The following is a 25,658-nucleotide window of genomic DNA, read 5'->3' as shown; positions in this document are numbered from 1 at the left end:
TTCTAGCTGAGAGAGACAACATATAGGTATATACAAAATACTTGTAAAATAGATAAAAAATGGTTTTGGACAAGGCTGGGAGGAGAGGTAGGATGTGAAAATGGGCAGAAATCAGGCAAGGTTTCATGTTGAAAATGTCCCTTGGGCTGATCCTAAGATTCTAAGAGAAGAAATGAAGAAGGAATGAAGGAATGAAGGAGTGAAGGCCAGACTGAGAAGACAGACAGTTCAACAGCATGGTAATGGGAGATGGAACTCTGTGTATGAAGAATAGTAAGAAGGACGATTTGGCTGAACAAGTGAAAAAGACTGATGTGTAATAGAGTTAAAAAGGCTGTCTGGGGCCAGGTTATGAAAAATTTAAGTGACAGGCTAAGGAGTATACATCTGATCCTAGAGCTAATAGGTAGCCATTGGACGTTATTGAATAGGGGAATGACATGGTTGACCTTCACTTTAGGAAAATTGATTTAGCAACAAGTGGAGGATGGACTGGAGCAGCAGGGAATTAGGCATAGAGACCATTTAGGAGGCCATTGCAGTAGTTCAGGTGAGAGGTGTTGAGGGACCACATGAGTGTGGTGACTTTGAGTGTGGGAAGATTCAGGAGAGAGACACTATAGAGGTAGAAATGGCACAATTTGGCAACCAATGGGATATTTAGGGTGAATGAGAGGGTGAAAAGTAAACTGAGGCTGGGACTTAGGTGACTAAGAGGACTTTAATGTCAACAGAAACAGGAAGCATTAGAATATTTGTACTAGCAGGGACCTCATCCAACACTCCCCTTCTTTTTGCCCCTTCAATGTCTAAAGCTCTAGAGTCCTATATTCTCTTTGAAATAGAAAGGTAATATTATAGGGTAGATAGCTGGTTTCAAAGTCATGAAGACTTTCAAGTTCAAGTTTCTCCTCTGATGCATTCTGGCTTTGAGACCTTGGGCAAGTTATTCAAACTTTTGGTGCTCTAGGCAATGTTCTTAAGACTGTAGGGGTCCATCTCCAGTTGTCCTGATCTATATATCTTGCCACTGGACCCAGATGGCTCCAGAGGTGAAAGTGAAGCTGGTGCCTTTGTACAGCCCTCCCTCACTTAAATCCAGTTCACTTGCAAGTTATGCCACCACCTTCTTGATGTCATGGTCCTCTTCTAGAATGAAGGACAAACAATAAGACTGTAAGTTACAGAGAAGGTGGTGACCTGTAGTGGTAGATAGAGCTTCTCACCTGGAAGTTCCCTATACCAAGAAATCATAGGGTTCATTTCCCTCTTTGAATGTTTCATATATCTTCTAAGTCAGGAAGTGGCCTAATATTTATTGTCACGGAACATTTTTAAATTACTCATTAATTAGGCTCATGGTTGTACTTTTACTGTCAGCTAAAAGCATTTGTTTGTACAAATCATGATCTGCTTACTTATTTTCATTACTATTGTCAGTCATGAGATTTTATATATATTACATGTATATGTACACATATAAATAAATATATACATATATACACATGCATATATTATACCGTTCACCACCCACTATGTATAGAGCTCCTTGAGGGAAATAACTTTATTGTTTAAAAATATTTTCAATCCTTATTTCCTTGGTGTTTTTGATCTTTATATCCATAGCACCTTGTACAAAGTACTTATTAAATATTTGTCAAATGAATAAATTAATGACCTCTCCCTCCCTCTCTCTATCTCTCTTTCTCTTCCTCTCTCTCTCTCTCTCTGTCTGTCTCTTTCTCTCCATATGTGTGTGTGTGTGTGTACATGTACACACAGTCTTCACCCTTAAAGAACTTATTGTCTAGTTGGCAACAAGAGATCAATGAAAATATAACAGAAAGAGCACTGGTTTTGGACTTAGCCTCAAACTCAACTTGTGTTGGAACCCTGACTCTGCTGCTTCCTATCTATGTGACCTCAGGCATGGCACAGCTCAGACCTCTCTGGGACTCAATTTCCTTGTCTGTAAAATGAAGGAGTTGTTTTAAAGGAGGACCCCCACAGTCCTTTACTAGATCTAAATCTATGAAAAAAAGGAATAGATTTCCTTAAAAACCACAGTGAAAATGTCAAAAGGGAGCAAAAGTGACAGAGATTCTCAGCAAGATAAATAACCGTTGAGATAAATTTGCAGTTAAGGGAAACTGAGACATAAAAGTCTACTTATTGGTAAGGCCAGCAATTACCAACAATTGAGGTCAATGATCCCTTATTGATAAAGACCCATCCATACAATCAGAGCATCCTTTTATACAGTCTGGTTATGTAAATTTGTTACATAATGCCAACTGGTGCCAGCTAAACTAAGACTGTGATTGGTGCATAATTATGCTGATTTACAAAATGGGTTTCTAGAGCCTATGGTAACAGGGACATAGAGTTAGTCAACATCCTTAGAAAGTCCCCAACCCCACAGTCACCGGTACTACAGAAACCCAGTAGTAGGAAAAACACCCCATGAGCAGGTTGAATCATCCTCCATTCATCTTCCCTGTCTCCCTCAGGGGGTGGTCAGCAGCCATCCTGACCTATGTCTTGCCATTGGACACTGCTGACTCTGGAGGAGAGAGTGAGACTGATGACTTTGCTCAGCCTTCTCTCACTTAAATCCAATTCACTTGCAAGTCAAGTCATCACCCTGCTGATGGCATTGGTCCCCTTAGAGAACAGAGGGACAAGTAACAACTACAAAAACAACCTCATCTCTCTCAAGAGGCAAATGTGCTCAAAGTGACACGTATAGCCTCGTATCAAGTACCATTCCCCCATTGCCTATACAGAGGAGTTCCAAGTCTGAGCTGTTAGAAATCGGTTACAATGGCTATTGCTGTGATGAACAAAACTTTACAATTCAGTCAATAATCGGTTTCATATAACACATCATAAATAGGTCTGAAATGAATGGAATTCACAATGCTGTGGATATATAGAAGAGGGAAAGATTTCCTAGGCCTCAAGGTGTTGGGGGAAAGCTTGGGGGGGAGATCTATGCGGGACCAAAAAGGATTAAATAAATGAATGCAGCTTAAACTCAAGTTTATCAAGTCATTTCCCAGCGAACGCATCTCTTGCAAATCCTCATCCATCAAGGTTGCTTGGCTACCCTGATGGATTTTTCTTTTCTTTTGTATCTAAATACAGTAACATCAGTAAATTCCAATAAGACATTGTACTCTTCAGAATGATATAAATAAACATCCATCCTATAATGAAACTTCATTTATTGCACAGAGCGTGGCTGGATGCTTATTGTGTGGTTGGAGGGAAAGCAAGCAAAATCTTGCTTTTAATTATCTAGGAATGTATGTGACATGCTAAAATTAAAATATTCCCCTTCCTTGGGCCCTTTTCAATTATATTCAGGGAAGAAGTGAAGAGTGCTGCCTGCCTCTTGGCATAATTGAAGACAAAGGCGATGCAGAGAGAGCTATGCATCTAACTCTGCAGTTACTCTTCCCAGAAATTCTGTGGTGCCCTGTCTAAAGTACATTGGAGCCATTTCTGTGCGCTAGGCCATCCTTTCCTAATTTAAGGTTTATGGAGCTTGTAATGCCAAGATATATGAATTTCACAGACTCTATGTGTCCTTGGATCAGGTTCTGAAGAAGTCAATGAAGTGAAACAATTAATTACAGAAGAGAGGGGGGTGACGGGGGAACCCAATTACCCTGTGTATTGTTAGGGCTGAAAGAAATCTTGGAGATGATCTCATCCAACTTTCTTTTTTCACAGGTGAAGAAACTGAGGTTCAGAAAGGGGTAAGTAACTTGGTTAAAGTCAAACAGAGCACAAAGGGTTATACATATATGATGACATTTGTTAAGAAGGCTGGGCCATCAGATCTTCTTAGACTGGCTCACCTAGCAATGGGAAATCCCTCGGTTGAAGGGTAATAATAAGTAATATTAACTGATATTGTAATGATAGTAAATAAAATTATAATAAATATAAATAATAATAACTGACATTTACAGAGGACTTTAAAGATTGCAAAACACTTCACAGATGCGATCTCATTTGATCCTCATAACTAGTCTATGAACCACTCTAGCTGTTGTTATCATCATTTTACAGGTAGAGAAACTGAGGCTTAGAGAAGTTTACTAATTTGCTTATGGTCACTGTCTTAGGTTAGGGACATGCTGGCTCCATATGAAAGCTTAGGATTGAGAAAGATTGGATCAGTGAAGCAAATAATTAAAAAAAGTAGCCCTACTTGTTTGGCAAATGTAAACAAGAAGCAAGAATATACACCAACGGGTTCAGCTCTTTAGTTCCCTGGCCCCAGGAGACATCCTGTTTGATCATAACAACTCCCAAAGGAACGAAAAAGTCTTTCTAGTCCGAAGAACTCCTTTCTTGACACTAGTTTATGTAGGATTGACCAAAAAGTAGGCCTCACTACATTTAAAAGCCTATCTCCATTTGAGTTCTATGATGAAGGGCTGTGTATGAGCTTTAATTCACTGACATCATTTAGCCTAATTATTCTTTTAGAAGCCAAGGTCAAAGGACAGAACCAATAACACCTAAGGAAGTCACCCTAGAAGTAAGTGAAAAAAGTGAGAGTAGAATTCAGGTCTCCTGTTCCCTAATCCCCTGGTCCTATTATTCCACACAGCCTTTAAGCACGACTATTTCTAGAACTCATAAAGCAGGCCAATGTTGCTGTCTGGCAATAGTCCGGGTGATGAGAAGGAGGAGGAAGAGGAAGAAGAGGAGGAGGAGGAGAGTTGAACATCTATATGGTGCTTTAAGGCTTACAAAGGGCTTTACTTTCATTATCTTACTTGAAAAGATCAGTGGACCATCCCACCATCTTCTTAGACTGGCCTGCATAGCAATGGCAAAATTCTCAGTTAAAGGCATAGACTCCTGTACAAGCAATGAGTCCTAGCGATTGATGTTACAGCGGCGGATGGGTGATGGGAAAACGCACAATTCCTGCCTAATGCTCTATATGGGCTCTCTGTGCCTTGAAGCACACAATTTAATTATTCTCATCATTATGCTAGCTTGTGTAGCAAGCTATCAATGTTATTGGTGGCCATAAAGTTGTTCAACCTTTCAAAAAAATGCAACCATTGTAATATTTGACTTGATGAACCCTTAAGGATATGAAGTCCCTTAGATAACCAGGTGCTATTTCATTTTCTTACTAAACTGTATAAAGAGCAACTTAAAAATGAATTGGTGAATATACACATACATAAGAGAGGGACAGAGACAGAGAGAGATAAGCACAGATATTTTTCAAAGGAGTAGATCAAGTCCAGATAGAAATACATATATTCTTTTGTTGAACAAATTAATCAAGCTCCCAATGGTGATGTGACCCCATAGTGAGCATTCCCAGGAACCTCCATTTTCAGCTGTATTTATTGCTGTTCCTAGTACTCGGACTATCTCTTGTCTCACTGTCGTTGCAGTCTGACCCTGGGCTGGAAATTGCCTCTCTTAGAGTCTCTTAGAGTTTCTAGCTTTCTTCAAAGCTCAGCTCAAATGCCTCCTCTTACCTTTTCCGATCATCCTCCTGTCCTTAGCTTGTATTTAATATATGTGTGTCTATGTGTGTATGTATGTGTATATATATAATATATATATACATAAACATATACACATAGATATATGTACATATATGCATGGAGCGTATACATTAGATATGCTATGTACTATTCATATAGCATGTATACTTTATATTATTTGTTATTCAATTGTTTTCAGTCATGTCTGACTCTTTGTGACCCCATTTGGGGTTTTCTTGGCAAAGATACATTTCCTTCTCCTTATCATTTTACAGGTGAGGAAACTAAGGCAAACAGGATTAAGTGACTTGCGCAGGGTCACACAGCTGGTAATTGTCTAAGGTCAGATTTGAACTCAGGTCTTCCTGACTTCAGGCCTGGCACTGTATCCACTGCACCTAACTGCCCTACTTTATATTATATGGATACTATATAAAATATGTAGTGTTTATTTATATGTGCACCCAAGAGATGCTCAATAAATGTGTGTCATAAATTGTCAATAAATGGACTAATTCCATGTAGCTTGAGAGAGTATGCCCATAAGTGCTTGCCACAGTGGCTGCCACCGACTTGTCAGGAGAATGACAGAGAATCTTCTTCCTTTCCTCCCAAGTTCCAAAAGTTGTGCCCCCTCTGGCACTGGCCTACTTTACGAATGGAAAACTGAACTCTGGCAGTCCACTCTTACAAGGTCACCATGTTCTGTGTGTGATATCCCTGAGGCAGTGTTGTAAGAATCTGATGGGTGTTTTGGAAGGTGAAGGTTGGACCTCAGTGAGTCCTGGGCAATCGCTAAGAACCTTTTCTGTAAACCAAGACTGGAGCGGAGAGGCCTCTTGGAAGTGACAAGTGCTTAAGAGGAAGCAGGGAAAGTCATAGGCCTATTATGGAGAAAATTAAGTCCGAGATGATAAGGAAACACATATTTGTTTTTCTTTTTTTCTAAAATTAATTGCACTTCATTTTAATTGACTTTTTTGTTTTTTACAAAAAAGTAATTTTAACTTACATGTTTTATTTTTATATTCCTTTTGTTTCCAAATATATTACACCCCTCCCCCCGCTATCTAGAGAGACTTCCTTTCTAACAAGAGAGACAGACAGACAGAGACAGAGACAGAGAGACACAGAGAGACAGAGAGACAGAAATAGAGACAGAGACAAACAGAGACAGAGAGACTGAGACAGAGAGACTGACAGGGAGGCTTTTACCCTCACCCTGAAATTATCTTCTATTTGTACCAATTCCATCTTGTATGTAGTTATTTGCATGTTGTCTCTCCCATTAGATTGTGAACTTCTCGAGGGCAGGGATCCTGCTTTTTGTTTGTTTGGGTTGTGTATGTGTGCTTTTTTTTTTGTATCTCCTGTGTTTAGCATAGTGCCTGGCACATACTAAATACTTAATAAATGCTTGTTGAGTGACATCAACCTAGTCTGAATATACTTTAGCGTACCACCCAAAGACTCCCATGTGTGCAAAGTAGAGAGGGAAGCTTGTTTTCTCCTTTCTTGTTTGGGGCCAAGATTGGTCATTATAATTACACATGGCATCCCATTTCGTTGTTATTGCTAGATCCATTTACATTGTTTTAGTCACCGTGCATATTGTTTTCTTGGTTCTGCCAGTTGGAATTTCATAAACGAGGACTACTGGAACCATAGTGTAATCATGGGGAGTTTAACACATGCTCTTCGTTTTCTGTCTTAAGTATATTTCATGGTGAGGTTACTTTTTTTCAGAAGAGGGGCTGAATATTTGCTTTGGGGCCTATTCGTGACATACCCGACATGCTCACCAGGGCAATGGTTATAGAACAATTCTAAATGTACCTTTTGTTTGAACTTTTCATCCAATACTGTCTATGTAGGGGAGTGATCAGTAGAGTCCTGGTGATGTTTCATTGCCTTGTGTTAAAATTAATTTAGTAAGGAAGAAAGCAGGTATGTATCTATTGCCTACTATGCGCCAGGCACTGCAGCAAGTGATTTACAAATATTATTTCTTTTAATCCTCACAAAAACCCTCAGAGCATAGGTGCAGTTATGATTCTTATTGTATAGTTCAGAAAACTGAGCTAGACTCGGGTGACCCTAGGGAAGTTGCTTAAAGCTACCCGGACCTCAGCTTCCTTATTATAAAATGAGGGGGTAGGAAGAGGCGTCCTCTGAGGGCTCTTGATTTATAGTCTGAAGTAGAAACCTAAGAAGGAATTTATACCTAGATATTACACGCCCCTAATTTAGCCCAAGATCAGATGACCTGACTTGGCCACCATGACTCTGTTGACTTACACTGAGTTTGCAGTCCGTTAATTCTATCCACTCATTTCATCTTCCCAACAGCCCTGTCATGTGTATAGTGAATAGATTATTATCCCCATTTTCTGAATGGGGAAGCTGAGACTCAGAGAGGATAAGCCTTACTTCCCCCAGCTAATCATTGAAAGAGGGCCATTGAACCTGGTCCTGTGATACAGTGATATCCGCTGTGATACAGGGGAAAGACCACTGAATTTTGAAACGGAAGACCAAATCCCAGCAGGTTCCTTTAGATTTTGGGCTCCTCTTTGTCTTCTCTGAACTTCGGTTTCCTCATCTCTGAAATGAAGATATTAGACAAGAAAGCCTTTATGTTCCCTTCCAGTTCTAAATCCCTTGGTCTTCCTAACGGTCCTAGATTACTGTAAACCACTTGGTGAAAATAAATAAAATAAAATACTTGCCAGAAAATTTCCAAGAACTCAGTGAAAGCTGCATGAGTCTCAGTTCAGCAGAAACTAAAGCACTCTCTGCTCTCCTCCCACACACTGCAGCAATCAAGTGACTGCGGACTCAGGGAAGTTATTTTTATGATTTGTATGTGTTGTTAGTACATCCTGAGGCCTTGAAGCATTTAGAACCAATCCATTATACACGACTCTGCTTAGAGAAAAACCACATGCCAGGAAAACCGTTAACATGATTTTAGCATGGCGTTGTCCATCATTGTAGGGTCCTTAATGACTAAGGATGGAAGGTATGAAGTAAACTAGCTTGGTCTTCACGTGGTATTAAGCACTATTTAGGAATATAAGTGAGTGTATAGTCTAACTATTTGCTCTCCTGAATTATTTTCTGACCTTGAGCCATCAGAGGTGACATTTATGTGCTATTTTCACACCCAATAGACTGTTTGACCCCCACAAGGTGCGTTTTGAGATATGGTGTGGTACATTACACAATAAGAGTTGGCCTTGAAGTTAGGTGAGACAAGGGCTTGGCTCTACCTGCTCATGCTTATTTTCTGGGTGCCCTGGGGGAAGCCTTTGAACCTCAGTTTCTTCATCTATGTAGTAGGGACAATACCTGCCCTACTGATCACACAGGATTGTTATGAGGATTAAATGAAAAACAAAATGTAAAATGTTTTGCAAACCATAAAGTACTAAAGAAATATCAGTTATTATATGATCAATTTATATTGTGGGAAAGCTCAGGTTCAGAGTTTAAATGTTGCCTTAAATGTGATCTTGTGTCTAGTGAATAGCAGAAACCAGGACTTTTGTCCACTCCAAATCCAAGGTGATTTCCATTAGTCTGCACTGGCCTCTCTCAAATCAATCCCATTTTTTGCTTGAAATTTCTCTTTAAATGCATTTGTCTTATTGACATAAGGAAGTAGTGAAGAGAAGCGATGATAGTTTAATTTTTTAAATAAAATATACTGTTTGGAATAGATGTTTTGAGAGTTCCCTTATTCACTAGAGGTAGCTAGGGGATATAGTGGATAGAACACTGGGCCCACAGTCTGGAAGACCTGATTTCAAATCTGACCCTAGATTCTCATTAACTGTGTGACCCTGGGCAAGTCACTCAAATTTCTGTCTACCTCAGTTTACTCAACTGCAAAACGAGGATCATAATAGCGTCTACCTCATAGGGTTGTTGTAAGGATCAAATGAGATATTTGTAAAGTGCTTAGCACAGTGCCCAGTACATAGTAGGCACTTAATAAAAGCTTTCCCCGCTTCCTTCCTTGGTCTAAACTCATTAATTAAATTAATTAATTAAACTCATTAATCCTTCTAATTTGAGTCTACATTCCAGATTCCTGTTCATAATAATAATGGTGCCGCCTAGGATTCATTCTTGACTTCTCCCTGTACCCCACTCTCCTGCCCAGCTAGGTGATAGAGTGGATAGAGCACCAGGCCTGCAGTCCAAAAGACTCACCTTCCTGAGTTCAAATCTGGCCTCAGACACTTGCTAGCTGTGTGACCCTGGGCAAGGCACTTAACTCTCTTTGCCTCAGTTTCTTCATTTGTAAAATGAGCTGGAGAAGGAAATGTCAAACCCCTCCAGTATCTTTGAAAAACCCAAATGGGTTCATGAAGAATCAGACAGGAATGAAATGACTAAACAGCAATGACCACTCGTATCTAATCTGTTTCCAAGGCCTGTTGATTTTACCTTCATAACACCTCTAGCAATGTCATCTTTATCTCTTCTGACACTGCCACCATTCTGGTGCAGATGGCCCTCATCAGCTTATACCTGGATGATTGCAATAGCCTGCTGGTTGGTCTCCTTGCCACAAGTCTCCACCCACTGCGGTCCATCCTCCACCCGTGTGTCAAAGTGACCGCCCTAATGTGCAAACTGTGGATGACTGAGCTCTTCAAATTAGACAGCCAAGCATGGAATGGCCTTGCAATGAAATCGCTTCACATTATAGCTTGGATCTAAAGCCTAAAGATCTTTCATGTGTGACATGGTTTGGAAGGGGCAGGCGTTATATTCCATTTGACACACTGAGTAACTTCCATACTATAGTTGTCAGAATAACTTTGAAGGTGCCTTCTAGTTTCAGACACTACTTATTTAGAAGGAGCGTATGTGGTAGTTTTGGGGAGGAAAGGGGAGGAAGACTATAATGAGTGATTTAAAAAAGTGTTTATTGCCCAGCTTTTTATTGTTTAGTTGTTTCAGTCATGTTTGACTCTGTGACCTCACCTGGAGTTTTCTTGGCAAAGATGCTAGAGTAGTTTGCCATTTCCTTCTCCAGGTCATTTTACAGATGAGTAAACTGAGGCAATCAGGGTTAAGTGACTTGTCTAGGGCCACACAGATAGTAAGTGTCTGAGGTTGGATTTGAACTCAGGAAGATGAGTCTTCCTGACTCCAGGCCCAGCGTACTATCCACTGCACCACTTTAATGTTCAGTATTTTTTCCCTAATGAAAAAAAGAACCTAGTTCAGTAAAAACAAATAATCATGACTCATAGAAGGGACTTGACATCTTTGTAATTGCCAGGTTTTATATGTGTTTCCTATTTTGTGAATATTTGGAATGAGAAGCTTCCTCCAAATTTTAATGACTTTCCTTAATTTACTTTCAGCATCCATGGAAATTGGTCTTAAGTGACTTGGCTAGTACAGCTTCAGATCTTTGTCCCTGCAGAATCCACTCTTCACCCCCGCTGCAACATCTAAAGCTTAGGAGGAAATGCATTTACCCCAACAGCCACATGCAGCAGCTACTAATAGATGCGACATGATGTCCTAATGAATAAGATGTTCTGAGTTAGCCGTTCAGCAACATGACCTCATAAAGCCTAGTCTGAAGACAGCTTTTCATCCCCGCCGAGCGAGCATTCATAATTCAGAGGGCTCTTGGTGCACATACTAATGCCAGCCCTTAATAGTCATGCATGCTCTGAAGTTTTAGGCTCTGAGGAGTCTAAGGAATGTTTTGCAGCTTCTCCTCAATTAGGCTTTATGCAACTTTCAGTGAGCTTTTGGAAGGTTTCTGGTAAGTGTGGCTTTTATCCAATTGTTTGCAAAAATCTAAGGCTGGTGGGATGAGCATGAGATTTACATCTGCAAGGGAATGGATATCTTCATTTTTCAGATGAAGAAACTGAGGCACAGAAAGGTTTAAAGGTGTGCCCAAGGTCACAAAGGTGGTGGTGGTCTTCTGACTCACAATCTAATGCTCTTTCCTTGGTATCACCAGATAGTTTAATTTTGTGGATTAAGCAAAAACCCTGGACAGGAGGATCAGGTTCAAATCTAGCTCTTTCACTGATTAGCTACCTGAACTAAAGCAAGGCACTTATTCCCTTTGAGTCTTAGTTTCTCCATCCACAAAATGGGGCCAGTAGTCCTTTCACTGCTTGCTTGATAGAGTTGTTAAGAGATAAAATTAATAGACTGCAAGGTCAGTGAGTCAACAGTGTCCCATGGTCACTGAGGAAGTTCAAGCAATCTTGGGTTACATCAGAGAGGCTTAGTGTTCAAAACCACTACTGTGAGACCACATCTAGAGAGTAGTATTCAGTTCTCCCTGCCACATAATGGGAGGAAATTGATCAGATGGAGAAGGTCCAGGGAAGGGCAACTGGGATGGTGAAGGACTTTGATTTTATGTTATGTGCCACTTGGTAGAAAGAATTAAGGATGGGGTCAGCTAAGTGTGTAGTGGATAGAGCACTGGCTCCAGAGACAGGAGGACCTGAGTTCAAATCTATCCTCAGTCATTTACTAGCTGTGTGACCCTGGGCAAGTCATTTAACTGCGAATGACTCCAAAAAAGAAAACAAAAGCAAGAACAAAACAAAAAAAAAAGAAATTAAGGATGCATAGCCTGGAGAAGAAACATTTAAGGAGCAGCTATGATAACTGTCTCCAAGTACTTGAAGATCTAAGGAGTAGAAGAGAGATAAAGCATATCTGCTTAATGACAAAGGACAAAGAATAGTGGGTAGAAATTGCATAAAATCCAATTTAGATTTGAGGGCAGGAAAAGCTTCCTAGAAATGGAAGGTACCCAAAGATAAAATTAGAGAACAACCTAGAGTGATTGGATAGAAGAGGATGGGGGGAGACAAAAATCAGATAATGCAGGAAAATTAGTTTGATACCAGAATAATGGGGGCCTTGAATGCCAGGTGGAGGATTTTGAATTTTTATTTGGGAGATGGTAAGGAGCCACTGATTATTGCTGAGCAGAGGAGCTATCTACCCACCTCTGTGTGAGAAAGCTCATTCTGGCTCTGTAAGTGAGCGTAAGTGATGCGTGTAAGTGAAGGATGGATTGGGTATTTGCAGAGACTGAGGAGAGTGAAGAGCAGAAGCCTTGTTAAGAGGCTGTTATAGTTGTCCAAGCAAATGTTGTGAGAGCTTGTGTTAGATTGGCAGCAGAGAGAATAGAGAAGGGTTGGAGGAAAATAGATGTGTGCTGGAATCGGCTTGAACTGACCAGCAAGAACCAATTTAAAATGTTTTTGTGTGAGTATTTAGACCTCAGAAATCAGCAAATGTTACAAATTAGGGCTAGATTTATTGTTTTGTTCATTGTCTAGACTTAAGAAAGTGATCGGGAAAATGTTAATAATACAGATGAAATTTAAAATATGTTGTATGTATTTTCCCCTCCAGGAAGCTGGTTGTTAAACATTTACCAAAATTCTGCTAACTAAGAGAGCTATGGACAGAGGTAGAATTGAAAGGATTTAATAACCTTGAACATGACTGTTTATTCCATTTACACATTAACTAGTTTTATTGGCAAGAAAGCCCCACACTGAATCCATAGGCCACATATTTGAGTCACATCATTATCTTCAGGCCAACACCGTTCGAAGCACTTAGGTCAAAAATGATGTAGACAAAATGGGCATGAGTCAAATAAAGGTAGAAAAAAAAGACATATCCTCTTGGAGAAACACGTGTTGAAGGAAAGTCTGAAAAACCCAAGTGTATACTACCCTACTAAGAGAAAGGAGGTCAAACATCTTGTAGGGGACAAAAGTACAGGCCTTTGAGTCAGAAAGATTTGGTTCAAATCTCACTTATTTGTGTGACCTTGGACAGGTCCCCTAACTTCTGGGGACATCCATTTTCTTCTTGTAGAAAGAGCAGGTTGGGCTAGGTGACCTTTAAGCTTCCTTACAGACTCAAATTTATGATCCTATGAGCTTAACTCTCCTAACTTTTCAGGTAAAAGTCCCCAGGGTTGATCTATTAAATCGCAGACTTAATGTGTCCCCAGGCTGATAAAATAATAACTCCTTTGCAGATCTGAATATGAGGATATAGCGATATATTCTTAAACAGCGGCTTTCATATTTTTTTTTCCAAAAAGGTAATGGGTTATCCTTGGCTAAAGTAAGCCATCACCGCCATTTTTCTTACTCCTTCTCCTAAGCAAAGTGGGTGGTGTGGCAAAAGAACACTAACTTTGAAATCAGAGGAGGAGTTTGAGTTCTGGCTCTTGTGACTTTTAACCTTTGTCACGCTCAGAAGGCTCTTTAACTCTCCCCGGACTCACTCTTGTTCGTTTATAAAATGAGAGACTGGGGCTGAGGGATGTCTAAGGCACCTTCCAGTTCTAAGTCCTAGGGTCTCCAAGGACAAAGCTGGCACTAGGATTCTGGGGTGAGTCCACCTGATTCAAATCTTGAAAATAGTAGAGGTTCCCTTCCCCCAGCTGTGTTCCGTGTGCATTTCCCAGCATGCTTGATGCTAATTGCTTTGTTCTGGGCTGGGTCAAGTGCACTGCCACTTCTTTCTGATTATATTTTCCTAGAGCTCTTTAGTATCCAAACTTGTCTTGCTTGATCAGACACAATAGATGTTATACATGATCAGCAAATTAACATACTGCCCAAGCAATTTCCTGTGGGTTATTATTAGGCATTCTGATCAGAAGGTTCTCTTGGCTGTACAACAAATAAGCAAGCCTAATTTGAAAATGTGAGGAAGAAAAATAAACTGTCCCAAGCCCACAATAATGTGTAAAACATCATGTCCCTCCTTGGAATTATTCAGTTGTGTGGTTAAGTTTACATAAATTATTGCTTCTTTGAGAAAGGCATTTCTGAACACACAGGGACTCAGGTTCATGCACACATACACACGGTCGGACTTTGGAATTGGACCATGAAGACAGAAAAAAAAAACACACAAACAAACAAAAAAATCCAACACAACGAGTTATCGATCAATCAATATTTTCCAATCACCTTTTGTGTGTACCAAGTTCTATGGTAAGTTTTGTAAGATCTATAAGGCAGGAAGGTGACCAGGATTGTGAAGTTGAACATGTAACTAGCTGTAGGGGTGCCTGAAGCAACTTTCCTTGGGGGGGAGTGAAGGCATGGAAGCAACAATACAGATGATTAGTCCCACCAGGGGTACAGATAATTAGGGGAGGGGCAGCCCTATGCCCTTTGGGGGTGAGAAGACAGGACTTTATTGGTAGTGGCCTAGGGGCAGTTAGGTAGGATAGCATCAAAGAACTCTGAACTGAGACACAGAGACAATAGTAGCTTGAGGGGAGGTGTGCCCTCCTTAGGTGTCAGCATCTTGGGGCAAAGTCCCTTTTGTCCGTGACAGTCAAGACTCTAGTGAAAATACTCAAAGTATTAATTAACATATAATAGAAGAGAAAATATGATTACTGGGAATGTTTTATTTGGAGAAGGGAGGAATATATGTGACTGCTGCCTGCAGACATTAGAAAGACTGTGATGTGGCATAGGGGATAGGCTTATTCCTTATGGTTCAGAAGATGGAATGAGGATGGATCTTTGGTTCTATCAGGTAGTCAGCATGGTGTAGTAGAGAGACTGCTGGGCCATAATGGACCTGGAGTCTCTTGGAGTCAGAAGAGATGGATTTGAATCTTCCTTCAGATATTTACTAGCTGTGAGACCCTGGATGACTCACTTAAACTTCTATGAACCTCAGCTTCCTCATCTCTGCAATGAGTGAGGTGAGACCCAATGACTCCAAAGCTCCATTCCAGCTCTAAATCTATTATATATGATGTTATTTTAAGATGCCCCAAAGTATTGGGAGGAATGAATGGCTGCTTTCTGTCTCAATTAAAGTAGAGTCTAGACAACCTTTTTCAGAAATTTTGCAGTTAAAAATTTTGGGTACAGGTTGAACAAGATGATTTTAAAGGTCTCTTCTAGACTTTAGGATTCATTTATTCTGAAACCAATGCCCTAAACTGAGTCCCTGGCCCAGGACTGAAGCTTTGGGTTTCTTTGGATCAACTTGTTTGTGGGAATTCAGCAAAATAATTTCTCTTTATTTTTGGCTTATGCTTCAGTCTTGGATTTCCACTGGGGCCACAAAGTTTGGCTTATGTCTAGGACTCCGCATCAAAAGGAAAAACACCCTTCCCTCTCATGCAAGCACTTAGGCTAACATGACATTAAACAAAGAGCATGCTTTATTTCAACTGACAGAAAACACAGAAGACTTACATCTGAGCCTACAAACCATCAAAACTACTTTTCTCTCCCTCCTCATCTCCTCCAGGAGTTTATACAGACTTATACTATTACCCTGGAGTTGTCCAGCCCCCCACCCCTCCACCCTGTAATGGCAGAAAATCAGGAAAGCTTTTTCCTCTCGTGAGCACCATCACCTCCAGGCACTTATTTATCTAGACTTTTAGAATAAATTTAGGTTACAGATACTGCAACCCTTCCTTCCCATGTACATGTCCACACATACAGACAAAGAAAAAGGAAAGAACTCTTCTCACCATTTTAGAATGACCTTTAGTGATTAATCACAGTTCACCTGAACCCAACTACATCCCTCCTCTCCCCATGACTCTTGGCCAATAAAAATCACAGGGTGCTTTCTTGAGCAAGGTATAGAATAACCATCATTCATAGGACCATAGGGTGTGTCTAGTTCATTTCACATAATTTTGTAGATGACCATGATTCAATTCAACAAATATTTATTAAGGACCCACTGTGTATGAGGTAGGGGCAGCTAGGTAGCACAGTAGACAGAGTGCAGGGCTTGGAATCAGGAAGACCTGAGACCAAATCCAGCCTCAGAAACGTCCTATCTGTGTGACCTTGGGCAAGTCACTTAACCTCTGTTTGCCGCTGGAGAAGGAAATGGCAAACTGCTTCAGTATCTTTGCCAAGAAAACGATGTTCATGGGATCACAAAGAGTCAAACGCAACTGAAACGACTGAACAACAACACAACCGATATTGGACACTTTATTAAGTATTAGGAATGCAAAAATGAAAACAAAAGTCTCCTAGTCCTCAAGGTGCTTGCATTCTGGAAGCATATTCACAGTAGGTAAATATGAAATGTAATAGTTGGGGAGGTATCCTAACAATTGGGAGAATTAGGAAAGACCTACTGTAGAAGGCAGAATTTGAGTATTGAAGGGAGCTAGGGGAAGAGTCTGAGCCCCATAGAGGGGAAAAGACAGTCAAAGTAGTACATGTAGTAAGAGAGCTAAGATTTGAACCCAGGCCCTTGACCTCAAATCTGGTTCTTGTACCTCTATATTCAGCACTACATGCTATACTCAGTATGCCTAGGTTTTTTGCCTATCAATCAGTCAATAGATACAACACTCGACTCGGTTCTAGGAAGACTTTGGTTTAAATCTTTCCATCAACACTTATTAACTGAATGACCCTGGGCAAGTCATTTAACTTTTCTGAATCTCAGTTTTCTCAGGCCAGGATCCTGAGCCTAAAAGCCTTGGGAATAGCCACACTGAATTTCAGCCCAGTGCCCTCAGCTGTCATCCTGAGAAGCAGCCCCCGTGGTGATCCAGCTTGGCCACCGTAAGTCCTTTAGACCCTCCCCTTTCCCCGACCCAAAGCTCTTTCCACTAATGTCAAATGGTTCAACATCAGATATTGATATGATTTTGTCAGTGGACTTGACACTAAAGATGAAGCATTACCATCTGCTTTGCTGCTGTACCCTAAGGACTGTAGGACTTTTCCACCTGACTTGCAGCTGAAACCTTCCTTCCATCCTCTAGTGAATGTGAGTCACTTGGGAACAAAGGACTATCTTCCCTTCCTGTCTGTGTCCTCATGGGTTAGTAGAGTGCTTTGTACACAGTAAGGGCTTAATAAATGTTCTATTCCTATTTTCATCTGTAAAATGAAGGGTTGGACTAAGTGGCCTCTAAGGTGTAAAACTATGATAATTTATTGCGTGCTTACTATGTGACAATTCCCATAAAGTACCTTGGTTTTGCCTTTACCCTGCTGTGGCTTTGAGCTGCACCTTGATGGTTAGGGCTGGAAAGCTGAAATCGCTCAACCATGGATGTGCTCCCAGGCCACAGCTGAGCTCCAACAGCTCCTCGAAGCAGCTGCTGCCCTCTCCTCCCAGGGCCAGGATGCAATTAGCTCCAACCATGTGACTACTTTGCTTCTGCATTTTGGCTTTCAACAGCCATTCTTCATTTCCTTGAGTCTCCCAGGGGAGGGCCCCAACAGTGGGAGGAAGGCTTTTCTTCAAAGCCACCCTGTGACATAGCTCACAGAGGCTTCAGTCAGCCAGTTCCCTTGGGGTCCCACAGTCATTTCCATCGAAAGGGAAGACTGGAGCTTGAAGGAAGATCCGAGCTTCATGAAGCCTTGTCTGAGCTACCCCTTCTCTGCTGAAAATAGGGCTGAAGGTTAGGTCACCCAGGAAAAATGAAGAGAGTGGCATTAGCATGGCTCAGGCAGACCTGGGCAATCATGCTATCTGTCTGAATCCATTTCACTGAGTGGGGAATTCACAGGCCAAATTCAGGAAGGCTAAGGCATCCATGGAAAACATTTTTTCTCAGTGACAAAAAAAAATAGATTATCTAAAATATTCCTCGCTGATAAAGTAAATAATGTGTTTCACTCTGACAGGGAAGGAGTGATTCTTTTTTTTTTTTTTTGATGAATGACTACTGAGGAAATTACATTCCTCTTTTGTTTCTTCCTGGAAAACAAAAGAGGTAAGAATGGGGGAAGACTACTACCCTCTGCAACCTCTGGTGAGTCACTCCCTTATCTGCCTCCCAAGCTTCTCAGCTGTAAAATGAGAGGGATAGGAGTAGATAATGTCTTAGCTCTACATTAATCTGTAAGTCTATGGACACAGGAACATTTCTGCATGAACTCTAGCAAGGGGCTGCTAGAGGTAAGATAAACCATACCTGGTGTGGTTGCTTTTCCAATCACTACAACAGAAATATTACTCAGCAATCTAATTCACAACCCACTAGTGTTCTAGAGTGGCATAGTGGTAGGTGCAGCGGGGGGCAGGGGTGGGGAGAGAAGCACAGTGGTAGGTGCTGGAGAGGTACACTGTGGTAGGCAGTCTAGAGGGGCATTTGCTAGGTGCTACAGGTGGGCACAGTAGTAGGTGCTTTAGGATCGCAAAGAAGTATGATCTGTGGCCCCATAAGCTGAACTCGTCTGCCTGGCTCTTCCTCATGATACCGAAGTTGAAGGATCCAGAATTGCTGCTGCTGTACACTCTTACAGCTGTGGCTGATTGGTAGACAATGTAATACTATCAGAAAGGCTGGAGTAGGGGGAGAGTATTTCTTCAATCACTTTTGTTGGAGTAGGAAGATGTAGGAAATATAGAAGGTCTCAACGTGTTAGAATTTTAGCGGATTGTCAAGGTCATAAAATCTAAACTCCTCGTTTTATAGATGTTGAAAGAAAATCCTGAAAGGTTTTGGAATTGTCTCATCCAGAGTCCTGCAGATAGTAAAGAGCAGAGCTCCAAACAAGTTGAAATCAAGTTCTTCTGTCTCTAAATCTCACATTCTTTTCTTTAAATTAATTAAATTCACTAAATCAGAGTTAGGACTCAAGACAAAACACTCACCTCTGAGCAGATGCTCTTTTTAATAGCCTTTAGAAAAAAAGGTTCAAATGAACAATTCTGGAAAGCAATTTGGAACTATGCTAAGCAAGTGACTAAAATGTCCATACCCTTTGGCTAAAAGACATACACCTCAAAAGGGACAATGACCAAAAGAAAGGCCATGTACACACCAAAATATGTAGAGTAATATTTTTATAACAGCAAAGAACTGACAACAAAGTGGATTCTCCTTGACTGGAAAATGGCTAAACAGATTGGGGTACATGAAGGTAATATAATAATACCACAAGGGAAAAACAAAACAAAACATGACTATGATGAATATAGAAAAGCAGCAGAGGACTTATATGAATTGATACAAAGTGAAGTAAACATAACCAGGAAACCCATATACATAACAGTCAAAATAATGCAAATGGAATGAACAATAACAAAACAATGGAAAACAATGTGAAATTATAATGACCATGCCTGGCCGCAAAGAATAAATATGAGAATGTACTTCCCTCTCTCTTTTTAATCATTTTCCTTTTCTTTATTTAATATTTTTTAGTTTTTAGCATTGATTTCCACAAGATTTTGAGTTACAAATTTTCGCCCCATTTCTACCCTCCCCCCACCCCAATATGGCATATATTCTGATTTCCCCATTCCCCAGTCAGCCCTCCCTTCTGTCACCTCACTCCCTCCCCCTTACTTTCTTGTAGGGCAAGATAGATTTCCATACCCCATTGCCTGTATATCCTATTTCCCAGTTGCACATAAAAACCACTTTTTTTTTTTTTTTTACCATTTATTTCTTTCTCTTTTTTTCAAAGATGGTAGACAATTGATGTGAAGCTGTAGAGGAGATCAGACTTGGTGGATGTAGGAGTTAATTCTGTTGAACTTATTGAAAAACCCTTTTATCCTTTGTTATAAGGAATGGCTCTCTGAGGGGGGGGTCTATTGAGAAATATAGGCAATGGAACAACAAAAGGTATTAATAAAATTATTTTTAAAGGTAAACTGGCTTTTCCTTGGAAAGCTTCATTCCTTGTAGCTGATGTTGTCAAAACAAAAGGAACAAATTAGTTAGTAGATCTTTGTTAGTAGATGTTAGTAGATTTTTGTTCAGTAAACTGTCATGACCTAAGTGTGAACCTAATACATTGGTTTTTCATAAACGTTGAATGCATGCTATTATTTGGCAATTACCATTAAGAGGGATTGAATAATGCTTTCTCCTCCTACCCAGAGAACACTTCATTCTGATGCAAGAGACAGAGGTTTCAGAGGTAGAATGTGGTACAGCAGGATGTGGAACAATGTAATTGGAAAGGGGCCAGTTTTGGAATCAGAGGACTGATTTCAAATTTTTGCTCAGGTGAAGCACTCAACCTCACTGAGGCTCAGTTTCCTCAAATGGAAAATGAGGGGTTTGGACTAGATTACTTTCTTTTTGGCTTCAGGGCAATTGGGCTTAAGTGATTTGCCTAGAGTCACAAAGCTATTGTGTCAAGTGTCTGAAGCTGGATTTGAACTCAAGTCCTTCTGACTCCAGGGCCAGTGGTCTATCCACCGCACCACCTGGCTGCCCTGTGAGATGACTTTTGGTGGCTGATCTAACTCTAAATCTACAAAAATCTACAGATTTTTTTGATTAAATCAGTTGTCAATGAGGTAAATGAAAAGCCTTTTTCCCCAAATCAGTGATGTAAGAAAAAATGTCAAAATGCCTCTTTTCCTCAAATCAAAATTAAAATGTTCAAAAAAGGTCATTTAAAGTTAACTGTAGGGCAAATCCATAACTGATTAGAAACAAAGGAGACTCAAGTGAATAGTAATGAATACATTATTTGGATAAACTAAAAATTAGGTAACAAAATATGTCATTACCTGGTACAAATGAAACAGTCTTTTAACCAGTGTACTTTTAAAATGTACCCAAGGAATTACGTCTTCCATATTTTTCTGCTCAAACTTAATAGTCTGAAATGCAAAATTCATTATGACCACTAGATGGCAGGGTTCCCTTTTCAACTGGAGTCCTGGCTTTTCTTGTGGAATGATGGATCAGTCAGAAGGAAAAATTGAAATTTGTTTATTTGCACAGCTATAAATATGGCACATCTGATCCAGTTTTCCATTGGGTTCCATGTTTCTCAGTGATTTACTGCAAGTTTTACCAGATTGGGGAAGTTATTTGATATGAAGCCATATTTCTCCAAAATAATCAGAGTTAATCCTTTTTTTCTTTTTAATCAAATATTGCATTTACACAGCTTGTACAATATGGAACCACTCACAAAAGTGTGTGACTTGTGAACATAGGCTTTCAGAACCATAAGATCTTAGACTTAGGACTTAGGAGGGTCTTTACAGTTCATCTAGTTCAACTACTCTTAAAAATACAGAAACTCAGACCCAGAGAGGTTAAGTGACTTGTCTAATGTCGCACAGGTAATAAATAAGTAATTTAGCCAAGATTCAAGCCCAGGGTTTGTTTGTTTTTTTTTAATTTGAAATTTCCTATTCTTTCCATTGTTCCAAGATGCCTTTGGCAAAGGTCCCCGGGAATGCTTATGGAATACTACACAAGTCCCTGGAATTCTCTCTGCCACTTTGCCCCCCTCCCCACCTGCTTTATCTTATTAGTTATACTCCTGGCACTGCAGCCTTCACATAACTAAGCTAGAGCCATTTGGGACTGTTAGGGACTCAAGACTGAAAAGGTGAATTGGAATGAATTTCCGGCTAAGGCAAGCTCTTTTTTTCCCCTCCTCTTTCGATTTTCAAACCTGTCCCAAGAGCATTTTCCATGGGACTTGGAGGTCAAGAAAAAGGCGGTATATTTCTTTCAAAGCCACTCATGTAAACCGGCTGTGTTTGAAGGCAAAGCGGATTTTCCACTTGAAAAGTCTATATCGAGGGAGCCCTTATTAAAAAGAGGGAGGACTGCTTCCAGCCTGGCCTGGGAATTCCAGACATTCCTGTTCCCAATATTTATCATAAGTTGCTGGAGCTCCCAGCTAGAATTGAGAAAGAGAGAGAGAGAGAGAGAGAGGAAAGAAAAAAATGCCAGAGGCTAGATTTTCCCCAAGTGTTATAGCCCTGCCTTGGCATTTCTAAAGAGTTAAAAGAATGACAAAGAGCCATCCTTTACATGCTATAAAACATGGTCTTGGAGATAAAAGTATTGAGCAGAGACTAAGATGATATGCTTTAAATTTGTCTCTGTTATTGACTGTGAGGTACAATAGGGTCTTGTAATCCTCCCATAGCCTTCTGGTCAGTGTTTCGACACGTAGCATTTTAATATATCATGAGGTCCTCGACTTCCTGCATGATCCTACTGTATCATAATGTATTACAGCACACAATGGAGACACATACATGGTTAATTTCCATAAATTACACAGCTCCGGACATTTTCATAAAGACAAATTCCCAATTGTAAATGATTAAACCTAATACAATGTCCTTTGATGTCTTGAAGAGAGACTGTGGGGAAGTTTAAGCATTCCCACATGAGAACGTTTTCCCTGGAGTAGGTAAACTGAAAGAAAGGAGAGGATGCCTTACCCCCATGTCCCTTCATTAAGTGCTATATGTTTTTCTGTGACTAAATCACCCTATTTGTGAGAAACCGAGACAAAGACCACAAAAGCTGCATAGCTGCAAGACTACCCCATCTCCAGAGGGCTGCTTAAGTCTAGATTTAACCTGAATCAAAAGAAAACCTACTTGTCTAAACCCAAACTCTGATTTTTAACCCCTGCAAGATTAAAAAGCAGAATCATGTCCTCCCTAAGCAAGTGTTTCATGATTGAAGTAATTAGGCAAATCACTTTTCTCTGTGTGTGGGTACATATGTATACATATATTTACATACCTCAAAGGATCTCTAGGCACTGAATATACAAAATAATATCTTATGTATTTTTAGCATCAGAAGGAACCTTAGATATCACCTAGTGTCTCTAAACCCCTCATTTTACATGTGAGGGAACTGAGGTCCCCAAAGTTAGGTGCTTTGCTCAAGGTCACACAATTACTGTTAGAACTGGGATTTGAATCCATGTCCTCTGACTTCTTTGTTCAGGCATTACCAGTTTTTGGTTTTCTAATCAATTCTGGATTGAGAAATCATTTACTTATTGATTTGACAAATTTGATTAAGCACCTACTACAAATTGAGCATATGTTAGGAGGTGAGGGAGATACAAAGATTATTATTGTCGTTACCGCCACCACCACCACCACTACTACTACTACTTAGTATTGCTACTGCTACTACTACTACTACTACTACTACTACTACTACTACCACTACTACTACTGACCCTGGGCCTGTATTAAACTGTATTTTAGGTAGTAGTAGCAGTTGTCATATTACTACTACTCCTACAGGGGAGGGCAGGGGAGAAGAGGAGAGCAGAAAGCCAATGACAGACCCTAAGGGAACAGCAACATCAGGTGGTAGGGAATAGTAAGTGATAGCAGGAGGAGTCAACAAAGAGGCAAAAAGAGTGGTTAAAGAGGTAGAAGGAAAACAAGGAGTATAGGACATCTCTGAAGTCAAGGGAGGGGAGAAATATCAAGATGGACAGGGTGATCGACAATGACAATTGCTATAGAAAGGTAAAGGAAGAAGGCAGCTGAAAAAAGGGCATTGGATTGGTGGTTGGGATGTCACTGGTGACCTTAGAGAGAAATCAGATTACAAGGGACTGACAAGAGAGCTGGCAGCAGGGAAGTCAAGGAACTGGGGGAGGATAATTTTAAAAGAAGCTTGGCAATGAACAGAGAGGTGATGGGTGCAGAATGAAATAAAGATTTTGAACATGGACAATGTAGAAATTTGTTTTGCTTGACTGTGCATGGTTATTACAAGGGCTTCTTTTTTTTTTCTTTTTCCAGTGGGGAAGTGAAATGGGAAGGAGAGAAAAATTGATTTTTGTTAATTGAACAATTAAAAATTTAAAAAGAATCTTAGCCATGAGTGGGGGATAGGGTGATGGATAGATGGACTAGAAAGGTAAAGGTAGGCTTGTTTTTCTTTCAAGGATATGGGAGAACAGAGGAATAGAAGGAAAAGAGCCAATGGAGAAAGACTACAAATGCAGGACAGAGGGGATGATGTCTGGAGCAAGGTCCTAGAGGTGCTTGGAGGGAATGGGATCAATGGCACCGGTAGAAGGATTTGCTTTAGTGAGAAATGCATACATCTGTGAGTAGTGAGAAGCCATAGAGAGGGGGAACTATATTCCTATTAATAATAACTGGGCAGTATAAAATATAAAGAATTATATTTACAGTCCCCTTTTCCTTTTCAAATTTTTGACCCCATGAAGCCCATTTACTTGTTATCTTCATTATCTCCCTTCGTGGTAGTGAGAAGAAACAAGGGGCCATATGGTATGATGGACTTGGAGAGTCAAGGTCTGATTCTATTATTACTTTGCTAAGTCACTTAACCTCTTGGTTCCCCAGGCAACTCTAAACTTTAAATTTCAGAGAAGTTACTAATCTGCATTAGGGTCGCAGTAGAAGGAAGGATGAAAAGGAGGGAATATACGAACACAAACACGGTGAGAGTTCAGGTTCTAATTGGCGTTTTGTGCTATTCTGAGAGAAAACTCTCTCCACCGTAGAATATGGATCAGAGGAAAATTCTGAGCAGGAAATAGGGTGGAAAGAATCTACTTTCTAGTTTCTGCTGAACTAGCCCTTCATAGTATGACTTTAGACAGTAAGCTCTGAATAGACAAGGCCTTCATCTCATTTACTTTTACCTCTCCTAGTACCTAGGACAGTGTTCTCTGCTCAGTTGTGTCTTTTCAATTGAAAAGATATCTATCTATCTATCTCTAGTTATCTAATTATAAATCTTTGATTTTATATCATCTTGATTTCCAAATCTCTCTCCTACTCTTACTCAACAAGCTTTCCCTAGTAACAAAGAATAAAAAAGAAACATAAAGAAAGAAAAAGTAGCCCAATAAAAATAAACAACATGTGAACAGATTCTGCTAGCATAGGCAATATTTCACATCCCTAGTCTTTCACCTTGGCAAAGAAGGGAAGAATGGATGTTTTGTCATCTTTTCTTCGAGGTGAAGCTTGATTATGATTATTATTATTATCATAGAGTTGTTTCATTTTTTGTTTGTTCTATTTGCATTGTTTTAGTCATATTTTAGTGATTTCCTGGTTCTGCTTATTTTACTTTGCTTAGTTTCATATTAATCTTCCCATACTTCTCTAAATTCTTCATATTCATAACTTTTTACAGGTAGTACTTACATTTCATTATTATTCTTTAATTCTATTTTATTATATTCAATTCAATAAACATTTATTAAGCACCTACTATGTGCCACACACTGTGCTAAGGGCACAAATTATTTAGCCATTCTCCAATCAGTAGACACATATTTTGTTTTCAGTTCTTTGCCACCACTAAAAAGAATTATTATAAAT

The 25,658-nt window shown here is 40.0% G+C and overlaps 1 long non-coding RNA gene across 1 annotated transcript in view; it reads left to right on the top strand.

The window, feature by feature from the left end:
* Positions 1-13,873: 13,873 nt before the first annotated feature.
* The window catches only part of LOC118854380, an 84,576-nt gene continuing 72,791 nt past the window's right edge, over positions 13,874-25,658 (top strand). The window contains exons 1-2 of the long non-coding RNA XR_005010715.1: positions 13,874-13,955; positions 17,025-17,143. This is a non-coding gene — a long non-coding RNA (uncharacterized LOC118854380). The remainder of the gene's footprint in view (positions 13,956-17,024; positions 17,144-25,658) is intronic.

Source organism: Trichosurus vulpecula, chromosome 6 (assembly GCF_011100635.1).
Source record: "Trichosurus vulpecula isolate mTriVul1 chromosome 6, mTriVul1.pri, whole genome shotgun sequence".
Taxonomy (NCBI): domain Eukaryota; kingdom Metazoa; phylum Chordata; class Mammalia; order Diprotodontia; family Phalangeridae; genus Trichosurus; species Trichosurus vulpecula.
This window is presented reverse-complemented; position numbering and strand designations above follow the sequence as displayed.